At 50.7% G+C, this 22,852-nt stretch overlaps 1 protein-coding gene, 1 long non-coding RNA gene and 2 other non-coding genes across 4 annotated transcripts in view; 1 reads left to right on the top strand and 3 right to left on the bottom strand.

The window, feature by feature from the left end:
• The window catches only part of LOC127041343 (zinc finger protein 551-like), an 804,136-nt gene that overhangs the window by 502,729 nt on the left and 278,555 nt on the right, over window positions 1–22,852 (top strand). The window lies entirely within an intron of this gene.
• The window catches only part of LOC127041351 (uncharacterized), a 133,507-nt gene that overhangs the window by 102,410 nt on the left and 8,245 nt on the right, over window positions 1–22,852 (bottom strand). The gene's annotated exons all lie outside the window — the stretch shown is intronic.
• Window positions 17,082–17,280, bottom strand: LOC127041358 (U2 spliceosomal RNA). Its single transcript, XR_007771642.1, has one exon. It is a non-coding gene; the product is annotated as a U2 spliceosomal RNA (small nuclear RNA).
• Window positions 18,415–18,529, bottom strand: LOC127041386 (U5 spliceosomal RNA). Its single transcript, XR_007771670.1, has one exon. It is a non-coding gene; the product is annotated as a U5 spliceosomal RNA (small nuclear RNA).

The raw sequence follows: 22,852 nt of genomic DNA, 5'->3' as shown, positions 1-22,852 counted from the left end.
GGGATTTGGCTGATGATAGTAGCTGGGTCAGGAACTACTGCATGAAGAGGGACCACATACTGATTAACAACTCGTAGATCCTGTACAAAGCGCCAACGAACAGGGTCTCCGTCCTTTTTAGGAGGCTTTTTGACAGGCAGTATAGGGGTGTTACAGGGAGTGCGCTGAGGGCGGACTAGCTTTTGTGCAATGAATCCCTCGATAATGGGGCGGATGCCCTCCCGGGCTTCCAGCGACAGGGGGTATTGAGGGACTGACGGGGGGGTTAAGGAAGGCTTCACCTGAATCCTTACGGGCTCTGCCGAAAGGAGCAGGCCAACATCAGTGTCAGAAATTCCCCAGAGGGTTGAAGGCAAGTCAGTGAGGTCAGGGGAGAGAGAGGGGGGTGTTTCCCAATTACCCTGAGTAGGGGCCGAATCTCCTAACACTGTCATCAATAATCCTACCCCTTCAGGAGTGCAGGTTAAAGTAGCCTCAAGCTTACAGAGTAAATCCCGGCCCATCAGAGGGATCGGACAAGCTGGGGAAAAAAGAAAACGGTGAGGAAAACATTTATCAGCATAAATAACATTCAAAGGCAAAGTGAGTCCCAGAGACTGTGGGTTGCCCTCCACCCCAGTCGCAGTTTTAACCTCAGAGGATAGCCAGGGAGAGGGGGCATGATTTAAAAGAGAGAAGTAGCCCCAGTATCAATGAGGAAAGAGACAGGCAGTCCCCTGGACTGAAAGGGTTAAACGAGGCTCTTTGCTGGGAGGGGAGAAAGTGAGAAAGGAGCCGGCTAAAGACATTAAGGAAATAAGACCATCACATTGTTTGTCTTCGCCCCCGGGGTACCGTCATTGAGGAGGCTGAGTTTGCTGCGGCTGCTGCTGTTTCCCGTAGTTGATCCAGGCCTGGGGAATGGGCTGAGCTGGTGGTGCAGCTGTAAAGGCATCTCTTTAACTATACTTTTATTACTTGCAAGAGATTTGACAGGGACATCCTCTGGGCTATCCTCAGGGGGGGGGGCATGCACCCTGCTGTATCTGTTTGGACATTAGCCTAGTAACTACTCCTCCCGAGGTTTGCCCCTTCATTTCCTCCTCATCCTTCTGCAGAAATTCCAATTTGGGATTTTGCAGATTCCCCTCTGCTACATGGAGAGAGTCCCCCTGCGGAGGAATAGGGGCAGGTGCAGAGGGGACCAGCTGACGAGTCAAAACACGCCGTGGTTTACACCCTTCATCGAAATAACCTGGAGGGGGTTCACTCTCGGGAGAGTACCTGACTGCCATAATTTTTAAAGATTTCCACAGCTCTGCTGCTGTGTCCCAACAAAACCAGTAACATAACTGTCCCGGATGGTCTTTTTCGATCTGGCTCTTTACTCCTCTTAAGGCAGCCTGTTCGAAAGAGCCATACGAAGGCCACCTCATCTCCGGGTCGGCCAATACCGCGGTATACCCAGTCCAATTCCTTACACATAGTGTGTACAACTTCTTCCTAGACATTCCTGTCTGTACTGGGAGTTTCCCTTCGTTCCATAACTTATTTACAATCCCCAACGGACTCTCAAGAGGCACGCTAGTCCCTTGACCCATGGTGTCTGACAGGAGCCCTCCAACTGGCGTTTACCCTGCTGTCCAATACACGACCCCTCAATATTGAATTGGCTGGGAGAAATCTCCTGTGGCGCCTTGCCAATTCATATATGAGTGGTCTGACCACTGGACAGAGGTACCGCACCAGAAGGAATCCCGGACGAGCCCCCAAATTGTTAGGTAATAAAGCAAGTCCTCACTCACCTCTCCAGCACCCGAGTTCGTGCGGAGTTGGTATGGGGCACACAATTCTGTCAGAGACCAGACACCAATGCGTTGATCAACGGGCTCACACTATCCTTAGCTCTAAAAAGCTTTAGATTAAGTGTGGCCCCTTTATTAGGGGTGAGCATTAATATTTATACACAGAAGTAAACAAAGTGATTAACAAAAGATAATGGTCATGCATAATTAATTAAGATTTTACAGGAAAAGCAAGTTAACAAGTAAATGCATAGAGATAAAGGCTAATGGCTACTAGGGAAAGGGGGTGTCATGAGTAGTTTGCAGGTCAGTGCTTTGTTCAAAAGGGTTCAGGAAGGATTATGCAGAGACAGTCAGTCTGGGTGTGTTTTGGCTCCCCAAAGTTCACCAAAAGTTTAGACCCAACATCATCATGGAGGGGTGGGGAAAAAGCAAAGCTGAAGTGAGAAATGATGACTTTAGCAAATGGCCATTTGACTTCAATTCTCCAATCAATCTGAGCTGAACTAAAATCTAATTGTGTGACCACATAGCCATCAAGAAAGATAGAAACCCAGATCACAGAGAGATAGAATACATGACAGTGAAGTGTAAATTGAAATTCCAGAGCAGGCTACATCTAATTATTTAGAATCAGGACAAGAGATTCCCCCATCACATTATCCTCTGATCCATTCAAACCTGCTTCACTCAGCACTGTCTCAACAGTCAGTATGTTATTTACAACATGTTTCGTATCCTAGCATCCCCATAATGGGGAAAAAAACATCCACCTTGCCAGAATTGGCTTTACCAATAGATGGAACCTGGGATTTAAACTCTAAATGATGACACTGTATTTAGGATCCATTTGAATTCCCCTTCCAGGCCTTTGATACTTTCATCTCCAGTCATAGCAACTCTGGTATAGGATTAAAGAAGTCAAAGCATCATCTCCAAGCACGGACAACTGAGAACACTTCATCACATAACACTTTGAGAAGTGGAGGGGTAGAATGTGATGACGATAAACTCCGTCTGGCTCAGACAAAAGGTAACAGTTCTGCCATGATGGGGAAGGAGGGAATCTCTGAGTCACCCCATCTCCTTCCAAGTATCAGAGGGGTAACCATGTTAGTCTGGATCTGTAAAATGTGACAAAGAGTCCTCTGGCACCTTGTAGACTAACAGACGTATTGGTGCATAAGCTTTCATGGGTGAATCCCCACTTCATCAGATGAATGTAGTGGAAATTTCCAGAGGCAAGAATAAACATGTAAGCAAGAATCAGACTAGAGATAACAAGGTTAGTTCAATCAGGGAGGATGCGGCTCTCTTCTAGCAGTGGAGGTGTGAACATCAAAGGAGGAGAAACTGCTTTTGTAGTTAGCTATCCATTCACAGTCTTTGTTTAATCCCGAGCCCATGGTGTCAAATTTGCAGATGAACTGGAGCTCAGCAGTTTCTATTTGAAGTCTGGTCCTGAAGTTTTATTTTGCTACAGGATGGCTATTTTTAAATCTGTGATTGTGTGTCCAGGGAGACTGAAGTGTTATCCTATAGATTTTTGTATATTGCTTATGCTCCAAAATGTCTTTTAGTCTATAAGGTGCCACAGGACTCTGCCGCTTTTTACATTTCCTTCCAGTATCACAGAGGCTGAAATGACACTTTTTTCCTGCCCTTGCTCCTCTTCAATTAAATATAATTTGAAAAGTTCCCACGATAACTGCTCTTCAGCAAAACCCACAGCAACATGAGTCCAACTGGCAATGATACAATCTGCATCACTGGTGACTCTAACAATAACTCTGCACTGGGAGGAATGGTATAAATGTGATGCTCCCTTGTTTCTTATGGGAACGGCACACTCAAATTACTCATGGGAGAATGGAGTTGATAGAAAGGACAAATGGGTCCACCTCAAAGAGGTCCAACTGCAAAAGGCAGAACTGGGCCACTCATCTGGACAAGCTGAGGGATATCGGTGCTTCAAACAGTTCAAACAGTTTTTAAAAGTTACTCTGTGGGAATCAGGAAAAGTATTAAAGTATTGATAGCCCTAGAGGGTTTTATGGTGTTGATCCCCATTGCAGATTCTCTGATGGCTCACATGGGCTCAGTGGCAAGACAAGGTTTTCCCACACTCACTGCTTCCATTGGGTCTCACACCTGTGTGCATTCTCTGATGGCTAATAAGCTGCCGGCGGTGAATGAAGTTTTTCCCATAACACTGCTCTACAGCCAAAATGCTTCTGAAATAAAGGTAGTCCAGCTTTACTAATTCTGGGTCACTGAGAATGAAAATGATGCTTAAAATTGTTGATTGGCTCTAGTTTTCAAGATATGCTATTGGGTCAGTATATACGACCCTTGACTTGGGAATGGTGGAGGATAAGTGAGTTATAAAGGGAAGGGATCTCAATTTAAACCAGAAATGACTAAAATACATCTTTGACTGGATCTATGAATAAATCTATGACTGGGTTTGGACAGTACTTGCTTTTTAGGCAAAACAATGAATGATGCAATCTGAAGCTGGTATTGCGTCATACATGATATGAATTGCATCATGTTATTCCTAGAAGTCATGGATGACGCAATCATAACAAAGCTTACATCACTCTGCTGAACAAATTGCCCTCTATCAGCTCTAGAAATCATACAGTGTCGTGCTCTCTTATTTGTCAGTGTTTGATTTTGCAAAGGGACACATTTCTGTTTAGCCAAAGTGAGCAGAGATGCCTTGTACTTGTGTGAACAGTGCAGATAACTTCTGCTATGTTTGTGGTGAAGTGACCTTTGCATCACAAAGGTGCAGTATAACCACTCTGGTTAAGAAAGCCTATCCCCTTTATTTTGGCTGTAAAATTGGAGATCAGGACAAGAGGTGGGCCCCACACATATGCTGCAACACTTGTGCAACAAATCTTCGCCAGTGGTTGAACAGGAAAAGGAAATCTATGCTTTTCGCAGTGCCAATGATTTGGAGAGAGCCAACAGATCATACCAGCAATTGTTACTTCTGCATGGTGCTTCCAGTTGGGAAGAAAAAGTGGACTGTGCATTATCCAAACATTCCATCAGCTATACGCCCAGTACCCCACGGAGAAGGACTGCCGGTTCCTGATGCACCAGAATCATTCTCACTTGAGTGAGATGAGGAAGAGCATGAAACTGCTGGTCCTGAACCATCAATGTCACAGGACCCAGATTTTCTCCCCTCCTCCTCCTCTGAACCACACCTCTTAACACAAGGTGAACTGAATGACCTTGTCAAGGATTTGGAACTACCCAAGAGTAAGGCAGAGCTGTTGGGCTCCAGACTACAGCAGTGGAATCTCCTGTCAGGCTATCAGGGCAAATGGAGCCCATCAATGCTTGCCAACTATTGCTGGACAGTGACAAGAGATGCTCCATTTAATGAATACAAGAGACAAGCCAAGAAGCACCGAGTAGACACTGAATAGGACTAAACTATGTACATAATAGTTTTTTGCCTTTTGTTTCATAATAAATTTTATTAATATAACCCTTTTGCTAATTTTGAAATTGTTACATAAACAGGACAGGTGAAATATTATCATGTAAAGCAACCATAAACGCATGAAAAGACCTAGATTTACAATTTATGATTAAAACTCTACTATCTACACAATATACATAGACATAAAATGTAAAAACATAAATATCTTAGAAACAGTAGCCAATCAGTTGTTTTAATTGTCATATTTGAATTCAGCACATCAAAATACATAATAAATATCACATTTTATCTCTGAAGCAGACAACTTCTCAAAAATTGTAGACCAATTGTAATTGAAAATTCATAGAGAGTGTAAAAGTCAATGGTAAAAGCTGTTTAGGGCAAATTATAGCATCTAACATCACTCTTGTTAAAGCAGATCTGATCAAAGAGAAAGATTATTTACCAAATCAGAGTGTGAATGTTGTGATCCTCTATGAGTTTACTGTCGGTGTGCCTTTAGCCAAAATCCACCTCAAATGGAATGGGGCTAAGCATGAAGTTATAGCTGGGGTAAGGAAGTTATTGCCTAAAGATCTTTTAATTGGGGAAAATGTTAAAGCTTTGTTCAGTTCAGGTAGCCAGTCACAGGACAGGAATGATCTTACACCTGTGTCTATTGTGGGCAATGGTTTGCCTGAGGAGGGTTGCTCCAAAGGTTTGTCTGTGCAAGAAAGCAGTCTGCCTGTGAACGGAGTTTCTAAATGTCTGTCTAATGCCTCAGAAGTGAATCTGGAGTTAGATCAAGAGCAAAAAGATCTCATTGGGGAGGAAAATGTTTCTCAGGAGCAGATTAAAGTAGATGGTCAGGGAAAAACCCTAACTGAGGAAGGAAAGGGGAGATTTGTAATGGGTAATGGATTGATGGCTAGTATAGCTTGTAAAAGTAAAGCAGAAATGAGTAACTGTGGTTTGCTGGAAGTAGCTCAGTGTAGTGAAAAAAGCAGCAGCTTATCTGTTGGAAGTGGCAATGTGCCTGGTAGGAAGAGTTTGGAGGAGCCTAGGCAGCCTTGTGAGCCGATGGCTTTGTCTAGTCAGCAGTGTGGGAAGACAAGGATAGTGAAAAATGAGTACTTTAAAGGAAGTACAGTCTCATCTGCTTGAGGGGCTCTACCACCGGTCCCAGCTGAAGTGATTATAGCTTTCATGCTGGGTAGAGCAGGCCTCACCAGAGTTCCTTCAGTGAGGCTGCTGTTCTCTAGCCATCTTAGTGCTGCTGCCTCCATCCTGTCTGTGACCTCAAAGTCACATTTGCACTATCCACCACCTCAGCTGCCTCACCTCTGTGCTAAATCTTTAGAAATGAATTAATGACATGCAAAACCTCTAACTAGGAAGACACTCTTAGCAGAAGGTAAATGTGAGGGCAGGGTCCCTGGTGAATGGGTGGTGTAGGGGCGGGGTCTCAGGGGTAAGGGGTGGTGCAGGAGCAGGGTTTCAGGGCAATGCGAGCACAGGGTCCCGGGTGAATGGGTGGTGTAGGGGCAGGGTCTCAGGGGGAAGGGGTGGTGTAGGGGCAGGGTCTTGGGGCAATGTGAGGGCGGGGTTCCAGGTGAATGGGTGGTGCAGGGGCGGGGTCTCGGGGTAATGTGAGGGCGGAGTCCTGGGTGAACGGGTGGTGTAGGGACGGGGTCTCAGGGGGAAGGGGTGGTGCAGGGGCAGGGTCTTGGGGCCATGGCCGGCTCCAGGCCACAGCATGCCAAGCGCGTGCTTGGGGCGGCACGCCACAGGGGGCGCTCGGCCGGTTGCCAGGAGGGCGGCAGGCGGCTCCAGTAGACTGCGGAGGGTCTGCTGGTCCCGCGGCTCCGGTGGAGCATCTGCAGGCATGCCTGCGGGAGGTCCACTGAAGCTGCGGGACCACCGGATCCCCCGCAGGGACGCCTGCGGGAGGTCCACCAGAGCCGCAGGACCGGCGAGCGGCAGAGGGCCCCCCGCGGCGTGCCGCTGTGATTGGGGCGGCGAAATTGCTAGAGCCGGCCCCTGCTTGGGGCAATGTGAGGGCGGGGTCCGGGGTGAATGGGTGGTGTAGGGGCAGGGTCTAAGGGGGAAGGGGCAGTGCAGGGTCAGGCTCTCGAGGGGAAAGGGAAGGGGCAATGTGAGGGCGGGGGTGGGTCCTTGGGGAAAGGGTGCAGGGGAGGGGTGTATTGGGGAGGGGCAATGCAGGAGTGGGGATTTGGGGGAAGGGGTAGAGTTAGGGTGGGGTATTGGGGAAAAGGGGCAATGCGAAGGCAGTGCCTTGGAGGAAGGGGCAGGGGCAGGGCTTTGGGGAATGGGGCAGGGATTAGGGGAACAGGTGATGTGAGGCCAGGACATCGGGGGTAGGGGGCAGTGTGGGGGCAGGACCCCAGGAGGAGGGGGGCAGGGGCAGTGTGGGGCAGGACCCCAGGAGGAGGGGGGCAGGGGCAGGGCTTTGGGGAATGGGGCAGGGATTAGGGGAACAGGTGATGTGAGGCCAGGACGTCGGGGTAGGGGCCGTGTGGGGGCCGGACCCCAGGAGGAGGGGGTAGGGGTCAGTGTGGGGGCAGGACCCCAGGAGGAGGGGGGCAGGGCAGTGTGGGGGCAGGACCCCAGGAGGAGGGGGCAGGGGCAGGGCTTTGGGGGGAGGGCGGAGCTCGGGGAATGCGGAGGATTAATTCGGTTCAGTGGCAGGTTTGTCTGCGGGTGACACTGGCACTGCAGGGGGGTTAAAGCCGGGCTCACCCGAGGGAGGAGGACGGGGCTGGGTGGCCGGGCACAGCGGGAGTTCGGGGAGTGACAAGGAGCCGGTTCCAAGGCTCATCGGACACCCCCAGAAACCAGCTCACACCCAGACGGGGGGTTACAGCCCCAGCGAACAAGGGGCGCTGGGAACATCCCCGCGGTGCAGACAAATGTACCGAGTCACCGGGCAGAGACAGACCCGGCACTGACCTGCCCCCCCCGGTCCTCGGCCTCCGCCCCCCGCGCTCCCGCCCCCGCCCCGATCAGCTGCTTTGTGCGGGGGTGAAAGGGGCGAAGCGGCGCGGCACGTTCCACGCGGAGCAGGTTAACACACTGCGCGGGGGGCGGGGCTCTCTGGGGGGCGGGGCGGGGGGCGGAGTTGTCGGGGGGAGGTGTCAGGTTGACCCAGGGACCCGCCCTCACCTAGGCCGAGAGGACGGAAGTGCCCCGGGGCAGGCTGGGAGTTGTAGTTCCTGGCTCGTCTCAGAGCGGAAGTGATGAAGGGTTGCTCAGGCAACGCGCCCCCTCCCGGTGCACACTGGGAAGCGTAGTTCTCCCTCTCACACGCGGCCTCTATTGGAGGAGGGGCCGTAGCTCTCAGTTCGCCGGGCGGGGGGGCCACAGGGCAGAGGCAGCGCAGAGTGAAAGGGCTTCACCCCCCCCCGCTGGGCCTGGGCAGCAGCTGGGGGGGGCGGGGGGGAGGGGCTGAGCTGTCTGGGAGCAGCCCCACGTGCGGCAGCCCGGCTGAAAGCCGCTATAGCCTCCCTCGCTCCCTCCCTATGTGCGCGCGTGTGTGTGAGAGGAGCTGGAGGCTCAGCCACAGGGGCACGTGAGGGTCCCGCTGGCCCAGCACAAAGGCTGGTAACTCAGCAGTAAGTTAACTGCTCCTCAGCTCTGGAAGCGGCTGCTGTTCTCACTCGGCCCAGTGCTCGCTTTCATCACGTGACCTTTAAAGCGGATGGCTAGTTACCCAAACTCATCTATAAAACAGCCTCACCTGTAACTCCACTTGCTGTTTAATCTACATGAGAGACATGAGGAAGGAGCCCTGAAAAATAACAACCACGTTGCCTCAGGAGGGCATAATTAAGTGAGCTGAGTGCTCCCCGTTATATCCGTTCTTCCTAAAAAGAGAGAAATTCACACACAGGCACGTTATCGGCACCCTATGTGCAGTGAGCAGCTTTCCAGGGCTACACTGCACTTCTGCCACTGGTCACTAGGGGGTGCTAAAGAACACGGATTAAACAGGCATTGGGCAAGTGGCAGGAGGAGCCCCAGTGCCTGAATGATCTAAAACTGGTCTGTCTAAAGCCCTGGAGGATGTACGTAGGGAACTGATCTGGATGGGCGAGGGGGAGGGACAGGGTGAACAAAATATCTTTCAAGTCAAACTGCTGGTGAGAAAGGAGCCAGATCTCTAAGAGATTTCCTGTGGGGAGGGTTTGTGTGGGTGGCAGATCCCTGATGGCAGCAAGAGTGCAGCTAGGAATGTACAGGCTAAGTGGATGCATTCCCAGGATGCATTCCTACAAGATAAGGATGGGACACATTCCAGGAGATAAGCTCTATACAGATAAGGGCCATGAAGTAGCAGGAGGCCTTCAACCTCCCCCAACCTGCCCCCCAGTGTCCCCCCCATCCGCTGTGACTCTTCTGCCAGCACCGCCCCCTCCTCTTCCTCTGTAGGGCCCCAGCAGCCCCTTCAACCTCCCCCAACCTGCCCCCCAGTGTCCCTCCATCCACTGTGACTCTCCTGCCAGCACCGCCCCCTCCTCTCCCTCTGTAGGGCCCCAGCAGCCCCTTCAACCTCCCCCAACCTGCCCCCCAGTGTCCCTCCATCCACTGTGACTCTCCTGCCAGCACCGCCCCCTCCTCTCCCTCTGTAGGGCCCTAGCAGCCCCTTCAACCCCCCCAACCTGCCCCCCAGTGTCTCCCCATCTGTTGTGACCCTCTCGCCAGCCCCACCCCCATCTGTGGGGATCCCTCAGCCCACAGCATCCCCTCCCCCATCGTGTACACTCTACCTGACCTTTCCCTTCGCTCCCGACCTCCTCCTCCCCCACCGTCCTCAGCACCCCGACATTGACCTCCTCCTCTCGCCCCACCCCAAACACCTTCCTTCCCGTCCTCAGCACCCCGCACTCCCTTCCTCCTCCTCCCCCCCATCCCCGTCCTCAGCGCCCCATCCCTAATTGCCTCCAACCCATTTCTCATTGCTAGGCTCAACTTTCCCATCCCCCCACTCCCACAGTCCATCCCCAGGATGTGAGGTTCCTCATCTTCAATCTCTGCTACACCCAAACCTGCCAGGTTCTCCTTTTCAACCACTGTGGGGTCGTCCAACCGCCGACACCCATCCACTCTGGGCTCTCTGAATCCCACATTCCCACAATGCACCTTGGCAATGCCACTCTCCTCTATCCCTAATCCCCCTATTCCCTTAGGTCCTTCTGGACACCCCAACCGACAGACAGGCCCCCACATACATCCCAGTCATTCACATGCTGAGCTAGTTCTTCAGGGACCCCCACAGCCCACCAAACTTCTCCATCCATGAGCCCCATGGACCTGTGGCCGGGAAGGTGAGGAACCTCCCACTTTGGCTGGGCTGGGTGTGGGTGTTAATCTTTTCCTGTCTTGTTGTGTGCTGTACTCACAAAGGCTTTTTGCTCCCTCGGGGTGAGGTGTGGTTTTGGCCGAAGATGAGGTGTTTTGGTAGCCCTGTGGATGCTGTGTGGTGTCTGGAATGGGGCGTGTGTGTTCCCATCATGCCCCTTCCCCTCTGCCTGCAGAGCTGAGACAGACAGGTCTGAGGAGCAGAGCAGGAGCTGTGGGAAGGAGAAGAGCAATATGAAGATGGAGTCTAAGATGAGGCCAGGTAACTTCTGTGGAGGGAGACATGCTGGACAGCACCAAGGATTGCGGAAACAACCAGGTGCTTCAAGGGAGATGATGTTGCCATTTGCGAGGGCTGATCATCTCTCTGGCCAGGAGTGGTGTGTGCTCACTAGCAGAAAGTTGCATCCATGAGGGTGACTCCCTGTTCTGAATTTCTTTCTTCCTCCTAGGTTTTTCTCTCTGTGTTGGCCGACTTTCACTCAAACTCTCTCTCTCTCCTTTCATGGACAGCTGTCATGTTCAGTTTCCTGCATTCTCTTCCTCTGCTCCCCCTCCCCCAGTCTCCTATGGGCTCTGCTGGGTCTATCTGCCCACGGGCAGGGTCTCTGCCATACTGGGAAGGATGTTTCCTGCCTGCCAGGATAAGCGGGTTGCTCCTCCCACCCCCTATCTTCAGGAAGACCTCATTGCTGTAACTGGGTCACACTGTGAGTGGCCATTCAAGTCTTTGGGGCTGTGAGGTCTGAGACTGAAAGGGGTGGGCTTGCGGTCATGGCTTTGGGCACAGGAGAAGTGGGGCTGGGATTAGAGATGCCCCTTATCACCCGCTAGCTCCATTACTGCATCACCCAAAAGCCTCGCTCAGGGTCCACTATGCGTCCTTGTGCTGGGCACTGCAGGGACAATCAGAGGGACAGCAGGATGCATGAGGAAATAGATGAGTGTGTGAGGCAGATGGGTGAAGGGGTGTGCGTGGCATACATTGGGGATGGATGGGGGGTTGAGGGTTGGACGGACAGCAGGACAGATGGAGAGCTGCAGGGATGGATGGTGATGTCAGAGGCTGGACTTGTGATGGGTTCAGCTCATGGCCGCTGGCTCTGTCATCTCCTGCCCCCATCTGCCCATCTGCCCCTGTCTCTCGCAGGCAGCACTCAGCAGAGTCTGGCCCTGTTGTTACACTGGTACCCACATCCAGCGCACACCTGTGCGTAATGCGCTCCTGGAGAGCTCAGGCAGGGAGAAGCGTGTGGCTCATGGCTGCTGAACCAGCTACTCCAAAGAGTGCCGCAGATCTCCCCCTCCTTGGGCAGCAACACCCTGGCCGGGGGGTTCCCTGTCCCTCCTCGCTGCCAAAGCAGCCTGCTCAGCGCAGAAACCGAGGTCACCTGCCTCCGCCCAGCCTCTAGCTGGAGCTGCTCCAGCCCCGAATTGCTGGTATCCAGCCTGGCTGGAGTTGGTGTGATTTCCTAACAGAGTCTGTTCTTTCTCCTTGGTAGATTATGATTTTCCCCACTGTAGTTAGTTGCTCTTTCTCAGCTTCCCCATAGCCCCTCCCCAGTGATAGTGACCTCTGCTGGCCAGGCACGGGAGTGTCCTGTAGGTGCCTTCTTGTAGGAGCAGTGACTCCTGGTGGCGAGGGGCAGCAATGTCTGGCATGTATCCCCCCTGGCATTGCTGCAGTGACCCCTGGTGGCAACTGAGGTCAGTTGTCTATGTGACCCCACCACTGCCATTGTGCCTGTTAGCGCTGGTGCGTAGGTGAGGCAGGGCCTTGTGTGTATATCAGCCACTGGGGCAGGGCCCTCTCCGTATCCCACTCTCATCTCGTTGACACGTCTTCCCCAGGTGGGGCAGTCCCCTGTGTATATTTACTCCCCCCCAACCCCTATATTGGGCATGTGACCACTAATAGCCAGAGGAGTCAGTGCCCAAGGTGTATTCTTCACCTCCCCCAAGGTGGCAGGGTGCCTGGGTGGCTGTGTCAAGCAGTGCCCTGGGTGTCTTCCAACCCCTTTGTGGCAGTGAGCCCTGCTTCTGGTGTGTATCACTCCCCCACTAGGGATGTGCACTGTAGGCCCAGTATGGCAGTGCCCTTTGTGTAGCCCCCTCTCTCCCCCGCCCCCAGGGTGACCAGATAGAAAGTGTGAAGAATCGGGACAAGGTGGAGGATAATAGGCACCTACATAAGAAAAAGTCCCGAATATCGGGACTATCCCTATAAAATCGGGACATCTGGTCACCCTATCCCCTCTACCCGTGTGCCAGGTATGGCAGGCACTGATCCCTGGCATCCCTGTGGGGCAATACCCTCTGTATATCCCCCAATGGGGGCAGTGACCCCTGCTGGTCAGGTGGGGCAGTGCCCTTTGTGTGCGTGTCCCCTATTTAGGTAGTGACCCCGATGGCTAAGTGAGGCAGTGGCCTTTGATTTCCTCTTCTCTCCCCAGCCCCCGCTCTCTCTAGGGTAGGGCCCTCAGTTGGGGCACTACCCGATGTGTATCTCTACTAATTGGAGCAGTGACCTCCCCGGGGTGCCCTGGTGTGGCAGTGCCCTATTGGTATCTCCCTCCCCCTCTCCCCACGCCATTGTGGTAGTGGCCACTTCAGGCAGTGGCCTGTTTATCATCTTCCCCCCCTACCAGCGCCATTGCAGCAGTGCCACCTGGTGGCCATGTGCGGCAGTGCCCTGCCTGTATCCCCCTTAACCTTTGCTGCAGTGACCCCAGGTGCCCAGTTTGAGTAGTAGCCTGTGTTTACCTCACCTCTTGGGGCAGTAACATGTGGGGCCAGCTAAGACAGAGCACAGTCTGTGACGTCTGATGGCCACGTAGGGCAGTGGCCTGTATGTACCATCTCCTCTGGAGTGGTGACCACTGGTGTCTTGGTGCTAAGATGCAGCCACCTCTGGGTTACGTGGTGGGGCTGTTGACAGGACAGTGGGGACTGCCGCCCCATTCCAGGAAGTAGGGGAAAGTCTGGTGTTCAGGGCAGAGTGTTCCACCTTCTGTTGAACTGTGATGCTCTGAGCACCTTTCCCTTCCATGAAGAAGACCTTGTGTGACTCCAAAGCTGGTCCAGTAACAGGTATCACCTCACCTGCCTTGTCTCTCTGGTATTCTGGCCAGTGTCCAACTCCCCCTTCACTGTTGGTCTTCAAACTTCCTCCAAGCCTCCCCACCCAGTCCCTTAAGATGCCAAACCTCCCCTGGAGCCCAACCCTGGGGAGGGCACCCCATCAGAAAACCCTACGGCACCATGGGGGTGATAGTGTCCACTGCCTCCATCTCCCACCAGCCAGGATGGGCCCCACAGCACAATGGGAGTGGTTGTATCTCCTGGTTCCATTTCCTGACAGCTGCTGCCAGGCCCGGCCCAAACTTCCCATTTCTGGTGCGAGTCTGGAAGCAGGTGCTGCCGGGAAGGGTGGTGCTGGTGTCAGGAGAAAGCAGGAGGAGTAAGTGGGTCTGTGCTACTGCGGGGAGGTGCTGCCCTTGCTGTGAAAGGGCCCCGCTATTAGAGGAGATGTCATCTCCCTGCCCTGCCACTCTCTGCACCAGCCCCTGCTTGTCACAGGAGCAGGGCTGGCTCCAGGCACCAGCGTAGCAAGCAGGTGCTTGGAGCAGCCAATTCAAAGGGGCGGTGTCACGGAGTGTGGGGGAGTCCGGCCCTGCACCCCTCTTCCTGGGACCCACAGTGACTCTTAGCCAGCCAGTAAAACAGAAGGTTTATTGGACAACAGGAACACAGGTTACAGCAGAGCTTGCAGGCACAGTCAGGACCCCTCCACTGAGTCCTTCTGGGCTTTCAGGGTGCTTGGATCCTAGCTAGGATACCCTGAATTCCGCCCACACAGCCCCAAGCCCAAACTCAAACTGCTTCCCTCCTGCCACTCCCTTCCTTTGTCCCCTTCCCGGGCAAAGGTGTGGACCTTTCCCCTCCCTTACCTAGCTCAGGTTACAGGCTCTGGCCTCGTCCATCTCCTAAAGTCCTCCCCTGCTCTCCCACTCCCCACACAGACAGTCCCTACTGCATCACAGGCGGCCCGTCTGGTATCGGGTCAGCATGTCTGGTCTTTGGCGGAAATTCGGCGGCGGGTCCCCCATTTCCTGTCTTAGTCTTTGAGCTGCCACCAAATGTCTACCAAAGAGGAAAGGAGGGAGGACTCGCCGCCGAACTGCCGCAGAAGAAGCAGTGTGGTTGAGCTGCCGTCAAAGAGCCACAGCTTTTTTTTTCTTTTATATTTACTTTCTCCACACCGGTCATGGTTTTATAGACCTCCGTCGTATCCCCCTTTAGTCGTCTCTTTTCCAAGATGAAAAGTCCCAATTTTATGAATCTCTTCTTACACAGAAGCTGGTCCATATCCCCTCATCATCTTTGTTGTCCTTTTCTGAATCTTTCCCATTCCAATAGATCTTTTTTGAGATTGGGGCGACTGCATCAGCACACAGTATTCAAGATGTGGACGTACCATGGATTGATATTGAAGCGATATGATAGTTTCTGTCTTCTTACCTATCCCTTTCTTAATGATTCCCAACACTCGGCTGCACATTGAATGGATGTTTTCAAAGAACTATCCACAACGACTCCCAGATCTCTTTCTCAAGTGGTAACAGCTAATTTAGACCCCATCGTTTTATAGGGATAGTTGGGATTCTGTTTTCCAACGTGCATTACTTTGCACTTAACAGCGCCGATGTTCATCTGCCATTTGGTTGTCCCGTCACCCAGTTGTGTCAGATCTCTTTATGGCTCTTCGCAGTCTGCCTGGGACTCAACTATCTTGAGCAATTTTGTATCATCTGCAAATTTTGCCACCTCACCATTTACCCCTTTCCCCAGATCATTTGTGAATAAGTTGAACAGTACTGCTCCCAGTACAGACACCTGGGGATAAGAGAGGGAAGATCCTCTTCTGACACTGGCAGACCAGGTGCCAGCTCACGCCAAGGCCCCTAGGCCTTACTGAAAAGTGACAAACGCATGGCTGGAAACTAGTCTTGCTCACCTGTTTGTTAGTGTTGTTAAAACAGGCATTAGATTCATAAAAATGTGTTTAGAGTTTATGACTAGCTCATCAGTTGCTGCATGCATTCTTCTCACCTATAATAGCCGTAGCCCGTGTTGTAAGGTGATATATAAGCGTTGGCACTAAAGCTGTAAAACCCCTTGCTGCCACTCCACCACCAGTCAGGAGAGAAGCATTACCAAGTGTGAAACGCTAGTTTACCAGAAGAAGTGTCATCTCCTTTCCAACAAGAGACGGCCCTGACTGAGACATCAGACAGGCCACTGTGGATCATCAATGGACAAAAGACCTGGTTGATTGCTCCCCCTCACACACCCACGAGGAGGCAGAGACCTGTACAAACACTTGCCCCCATCAGTTTAAGCTCTGGGGGAATAGAATAAAAATCTCTGTCAGGAAGAAACTGTTGTCCCCACCCCCGATGCTGCTTGGACTTCAGGGAGACGGCATGCCTTCTAAGCATAAGCAAGGGATCCCGGCTGTTTGGCTAGGGTTAGCCCTAAAGGACATACAGAGTTTGAGTGTTACAGCAGCTTCTACTACACCTGGGTTGCAAGCTAGAGTCAGGGTGCCCAAGGGGGCTGTCTGTGACTCCATGTTAAGGCTGTTCTAGTCCCTGAGGAGATCACACTTGATGCTTGGTGGGTGAGATCAAAGTGTGTGTGGAATACACAACCGTGAGGAACCCCACTGCCTGCCAGCCCCAGGCGCCAGGGGCTCCTGCTCTCTGGGGCTCTGGCTGCACTAGAAAAGTAAGTTTCAAGCTTGCCCGGTTCAGAAAACTGGAAGGGAACGATAGAGAACCCACATTACATTTTTTAAACAAAGAAGTCTCATGATTTGTAAGTCACTGTTGTGATTTTGGGGATTTTCCAATAGTGAGGGTGGCAATAATGAGAAGTTAAGGGTTATTATTTAGCATTTAGATTACAGTCAGTTTGGGGGGAAAAAAATCAGGCTTGGGGCCCTTGTGTGCCAGATGCAGCACGACACCTAGTGCTTTGTCTCGATCTTACGAACCAAGATACATAGAACGTAGGTCGGGTACGGAGAAGTCTGTGTAACTCATGCAGTTGTTGATGTACACGTAATCTCAAATATTACCAAGCCCCCACCCCAAGAAAAACAAAAAGAAAAAAACAACCATCTCCCCAACAGACCCAGAGTCCAGAAAGCATTTGTCCCTCATACTGTTGAAAAGACTCACAGCAGAAAGGAGTCCAGCCTCTTAAATTATTCTCTAGCAAAACAAAGAAGAACCTCTCACATCTGCAGACTCACAAAACACTTCCAAGAAAGTGTAACTGTATTGTGTTTATCATAAAGAAACAAAAACACTAAAGATACCACATTTTTCTGCTATTTCAAAAAAAATCTGCTTGAAAAAAAGATCATCACGGTTTAACTTTTTTCTAACCAGAAAGGTCTCCCCTAAAGAAAATACACTGTTCCTGGAGACACTGTGATTCGAGATCCATGCATGGAGTAGATAAAGCAAACTCCTGTTCTCACTAATTCTCTTCTTTTAAAAATCAAACTAACACACAGCACTTACATCAAAGACATATCACAGATTATAGTGAGAAGAACAGCCACTATGCTTTGATCTTAGCTCAAGGAAACTAAGAAACAATGCTGACACTCTGCCACGCACGCACACCCCTGCGCCCACCTATTTCTACCTCACCAGGACGAGCTCCCAGACATGCAACAAACACCATAACTAGGGAACTCTACGGGAGACTGACTCACTTCCCCAAAATGACTCCAGTGGAAGAATTCAAAGCAAGAACCCTTAACACACAATTCTGTTCAAAGACAGACAAGTCTTGCAGATGCCTTCCTCTCCCTGGTTTCCCCTCTAGACTCCTAATTTCCATAAACCCACCCACTGACCTGTGACTACCAATCTCTCACTGTTAACTCTTACAAGAAACCAGGGCAAAGAAAGCCTATGCAAGCGCTATTCCGCAGCCCCAGTGCTCTTTTCTGCTCCTTCCCACGCAACTATCTCAAACATACAGTCAATTGCATCAAAGCAGTTCCTCGCTATTTGGGGCATTGGTGCCCCTTAGTCCCTCTGAGGTGATCGGCTGGTTCCTTCTGGCCTTAATCCCTAGGAATCTGACTCAAATGGCCACAAACTTCCTCCTCTTCTGCTCCTATGAACTATCCCTCATCTGGGCAAAACATTTAAAAACACTGGTGTTTTCCCAACAGGAAAGGGATGGACAATTTCTCTTCTGTGGGGAGACGAGGGAAACCATGCAATCACCTTCTGGAAGGTATATTAAGGAGGGCGGCGTAAGAACCCTCATGGACTAGATTAAGAAAGCAGCTCTTTAACTGACCTTCCAACAATGACAAACTGAAATCCGCAAGAGCAGCCTTTCAACTCAGGGACCCAAAAATAAGCTGTTGACAATAACTAACCCAAGAGTTACAAATGACTCCAAACCATACACTCTTAGGACAGACCAAACGTTAACACAAACAACAACGCAATTCTTTGCTGCTCTTTAACTGCGATAACCAAAAACTTATGAAACCAAAGAGCCAGCAGAATACACATCACAAAACGGTCCCCTGTTAGCTAGGAAGCCATCTCACTAACACGATGAGCTCAAAAAAAAAAAAAAAAAAGAAGGGCAAAAAATCCCACACAGTCATTTTCAGAGCTCTCAGTTGTTTTCATACACTAATAGAAAAGCTTGAGTTACTGACACTAAGTGAGGTAGTATCCTTCTGTTTTTTTCACAACAGGGAACAGTCTTACCAAAACAAAGCCTCAAAAAAATTGGGTACAAACTCATAAATACTCCTCTCCACAGAAATCTTTAGTAAAAAGCAAAAGATTTATACAAACTGGGAAAGGGAGAGAAAAAAAAGAAAAAGGAAAAAAAAAAAAGCAGAGTCTCTGCCGGGGCAACCGCGTATGCTACCACAAGTCAGGGTGACTACTCTCACAGCCCACTAAACTGCTAGCTTTTAGAGGAAATGGAATTGAACTGATTGACAGCCTGAGTTGGATTATGGGAACCGGGGACACAGGGAGCAAAACCAGCCCCTTGACCAGGGACTCGCTTCGCTGCAGGCAATGCACTGTGGGTATGCAAATAAGATGCTCCGGCCGTCTCCGGCGCTCAAAGGAGTCTTTTCTCCGAGCTGCCTCTGCTCCTTCCCCAGCTGGGCGGAGATTGGGATGCAGCGAGGGTGGGGAAGCTGCTCTCCTGAGACAGTCCCGCTGATGGCCAGGCACATGGAGGACGGAGCCCGGACGAGAAGCCAGAGGGCACTTGGCCCACAGCTAAAATCTGGAGCAAAAGCACACACTTTGCAAAGGAACAGGAGCCGGGATCTCAGACATGAGATTCTATCTGCCGGCCGGGGTGCGACCCCGTGTTGTACTTGCTGCATGGTCTGTCTCTCCTGCAAAGTAGCTGGCCTCAGATCCTTGGGGTTCGCTGAGCTTCAGCTCACCTTGATACACGGGAACAACTTAAAAATCATGGCCTCTCAGGGTTGGAAGGGACCACAGGAGGTCATCTAGTCAAACCCAATCCCCAACTAAATCATCCCAGCCAGGGCTTTGTCAAACCTGACCTTAAAAACCTCTAAGGAAGGAGATTCCACCACCTCCCTAGGGAACCTATTCCAATGCTTCACCACCCTCCTCATGAAAAAGGGTTTTCCTAATATCCAACCTAAACCTTCCCCACCGCAACTTGGGACAATTGCTCCTTGTTCCGTCATCTGGTACCACTGAGAACAGTCTAGATCCATCCTCTTTGGAACCCCCTTTCAGGTAGTTGAAAGCAGCGATCAATCCCCCCTCATTCTTCTCTTCTGCAGACTAAACAATCCCAGTTCCCTCAGCCTCTCCTCATAAATCATGTCTTCCAGCCCCCTAATCATTTTTGTTGCCCTAGGCTGGACTCTTTTCAGTTTTTCCACATCCTTCTTGGAGTGTGGGGCCAAAAACTGGACACGGTACTCCAGATGAGGCCTCACCAATGTCGAATAGAAGGGAACGATCACGTCCCTCGATCTGCTGGCAATGCCCCTATGTATACAGTTCAAAATGCCGTTAGCCTTCTTGGCAACAAGGGCACACTGTCGACTCATATCCAGCTTCTCATCCACTGTAACCCCTAGGCCCTTTTCTGCAGAACTGCTGCCTAGCCATTCGGTCCCTAGTCTGGAGCAGTGCATGGGATTCTTCCGTCCTAAGTGTAGGACTGGGCACTTGTCCTTGCTGAACCTCATCAGGTGTCTTTCAGCCCAATCCTCTAATTTTTCTAGGTCCCTCTGTATCCTATCCCTACTCTCCAGCGTATCGACCGCTCCTCCCAGTTTAGTGTCATCTGCAAACTTGCTGAGAGTGCAGTCCAAGCCATCCTCCAGATCATTAATGAAGATGTTGAACACAACCAGCCCCAGGACCGACCCTTGGGGCACGCCGCTTGATATCGGCTGCCAATTAGACGTGGAGCCATTGATCACTACCCGCTGAACCCGACGACCTAGCCAGCTTTCTGTCCACTTTATAATCTATTCATCCAGCCCATACTTTTTGAACTTGACGACAAGAATACTGTGGGATATTGTATCAAAAGCTTTGATAAAGTCAAGGAGTAACACCTCCATTGCTTTCCCCTCATCTGCAGACCCAGTTATCTCCTCACAGAAGGCAATTAGGTTAGTCAGGCGTGACTTGCCCTTGCTGAATCCATGCTGACTGCTCCTGATCACTTGCCTCTCCTCTGAGTGCTTCAGAATTAATTCCTCGAGGACCTGCTCCATGATTTTTCCAGGGACTGAGGTGAGGCTGACTGGCCTGTAGTTCCCCTGATCCTCCTTCTTTCTTCCCTTTTTGAAAGATGGGCACTACATTAGCCTTTTTCCAGTCATCTGGGACCTCCCCCGATCACCATGACTTTTCAAAGATAGCCAGTGGCCCTGCAATTACACCCGCCAACTCCTTTAGCACCCTCGGATGCATCGCATGCAGCCCAATGGATTCTTGCTCATCCAGCTTTTCTAAATAAATTTGAACCACTTCTTTCTCCACAGTGGGCTGGTCACCTCCTCTCCATGCTATGCAGCCCAGTGCAGTAGTCTGGGAGCTGATTTTGTTCGTGAAGATGGGGGCAGGGGGAAGCATCAAGTACATTAGTTTTTTCCACATCCTCTGTCACTAGGTTGCCTCCCTCACTGTGTAAGGGGCCCACATTTTCCATGACTTTTTTCTTGTTGCTAACATACCTGAAGAAACCCTTCTTGTTGTTACTCTTAACATCTCTTGCTAGGTACAACTCCAAGCATGAGTTGCCCTTCCTGATTTCACTCCTGCCTGCCTGAGCAATATTTTTATACTCCTCCCTGGTCATTTGTCCAATCTGCCTGGCTGGGGGGAGGAGATAAGCAGGGTGAGAATGAACTCTACCCTGCCATCTGTTGGTGATCTGTTGTAAAGGCCTTTTGAGGCTGCTGTCACCCGGATTGCATGATAGGGGTGCTTGTCCAGAGGATCATTTCGGCTGCTGTGGGATCCTCAGTCTCTTTCTTATTAGGGCACTGGTAATAAAGTGCAGTTATTCCGGTGATATGAATCAAGGACAGCAGAACGGAACTTAGCAGTTCATGATTTCGGGACTCACCCGAACCTACATGAATCTCGTTAGGCAAGGGACATGGGTTCCAAAACATGGTGAAATAAGAGAGATTGAAAAGGAATATTTGCACTTAGTGCTATGGCTTTTTAGTGGAATCTTTAAATGCACATTTTATGCCATTTGTGTCTCTCCAGTTTAAAAATAAAATGTTTTACATTTCTAACCCATGCTTAGAACTAGCCATAAATAAAAAGTGGTTAGTAACTAAATGCAGTTTTCCAATATTTCTGAAGAACTAGGTTGTGATTTCTTTTTCACACTATAAGTTGAAAACAACCCCATAGTTGGGGAAAAGGCTTCTCACCACTTAGACAGCAAGAAAATTTTGCAGATTGGATTCTGACAGTCAAGCTGTGGGACACAGCTTTTGTGACACACTCTGAAACCAGATTCTTAGTAACAGGTCAATGGGTAGGTTTACACAAATTCTGGCCTCTGGGACCAGAGCTGGGGGTGGGCCCCCACAACTTTTGTGGCACATGCACCACCTCTGCAAATCAACCTTTGCCACCTCACTCCATAACACCACACACACAGCAGCTGCCTTTTACCTCTCAGAACCCAAACACACCCTGAAAGAGATCAAACGGCATAAGCTTAAGGCCAACAACTGCACCACTAACAACAACTCAAAAAGATTCAAAAACACCTCTGTCTTTACACACCAGGAACAGCAGGAACAAAACCAGCACGCACCCACTGCCAAAAGCCAAACAAACATCCATTCCAGCCTCCCACAAGCCTTGGGCATTGGGAACCCAGACCCCTTAATGATGAGTACTTTTCAGGCGAGGGTGAAGCTCTCAGGCCTCAAATGCCAGCTACAGTTACTTTCTCCTTGATCCAAAACGAACAGCAAAATACACTGCATTACTCCTGCCCCAATAACAAAGAGACTGGGGATCCCACAGCAGCTGAAATGACCGTTTGGACAAGCACTCCCATCATGCAATCCGGGGTGGGTGGAACCATGCAAATGACAGCAGCCTCAAAAGGACTTTACAACAGATCACCAACAGATGGCAGGGTAGAGTTCATAGCGACCCTGCTTAAACTAGATTGTGGAAAAGATTAAAAAACACTGAATGTTCAAACTCACCAAATGCAGGTCAATCCATCCTCATCGTCCTATCCGCTCATTATACTCCACACCTGAACTTAGCCCTCACATGGACAACATACCCACGTAACTCAGTGTCTGTACGTTAACCTTTTACCCCCAGTCGGGGCTATTGCACATTATGTATTCCTTATGCCACCCGATCTTAAACCGAACTTCGCACCCCCTGGGTAATCTGTACGTTGTTCCCTGATCACCAGAAACTTCTGCTCCTAAACGCTGTACCGTACCCTTTTTTTTTTCTTTGAACGTCATCTTAATAAAATGTTGACATTTGTTCGAGATCCCGGCTCCTCTTCCTTTGCAAGGCGTGTGCATTTGCTCCGGGTTTTAGTCTGCTAAGACAGCGAGGGGGGCCGATGGAGCCAGAGGCGCTTGCCTGCTGCAGACACGGATCCAAGGCTGAACCTC

Source organism: Gopherus flavomarginatus, assembly GCF_025201925.1.
Source record: "Gopherus flavomarginatus isolate rGopFla2 chromosome 13 unlocalized genomic scaffold, rGopFla2.mat.asm SUPER_13_unloc_2, whole genome shotgun sequence".
NCBI classification, from domain to species: Eukaryota; Metazoa; Chordata; order Testudines; family Testudinidae; genus Gopherus; species Gopherus flavomarginatus.
This window is presented reverse-complemented; position numbering and strand designations above follow the sequence as displayed.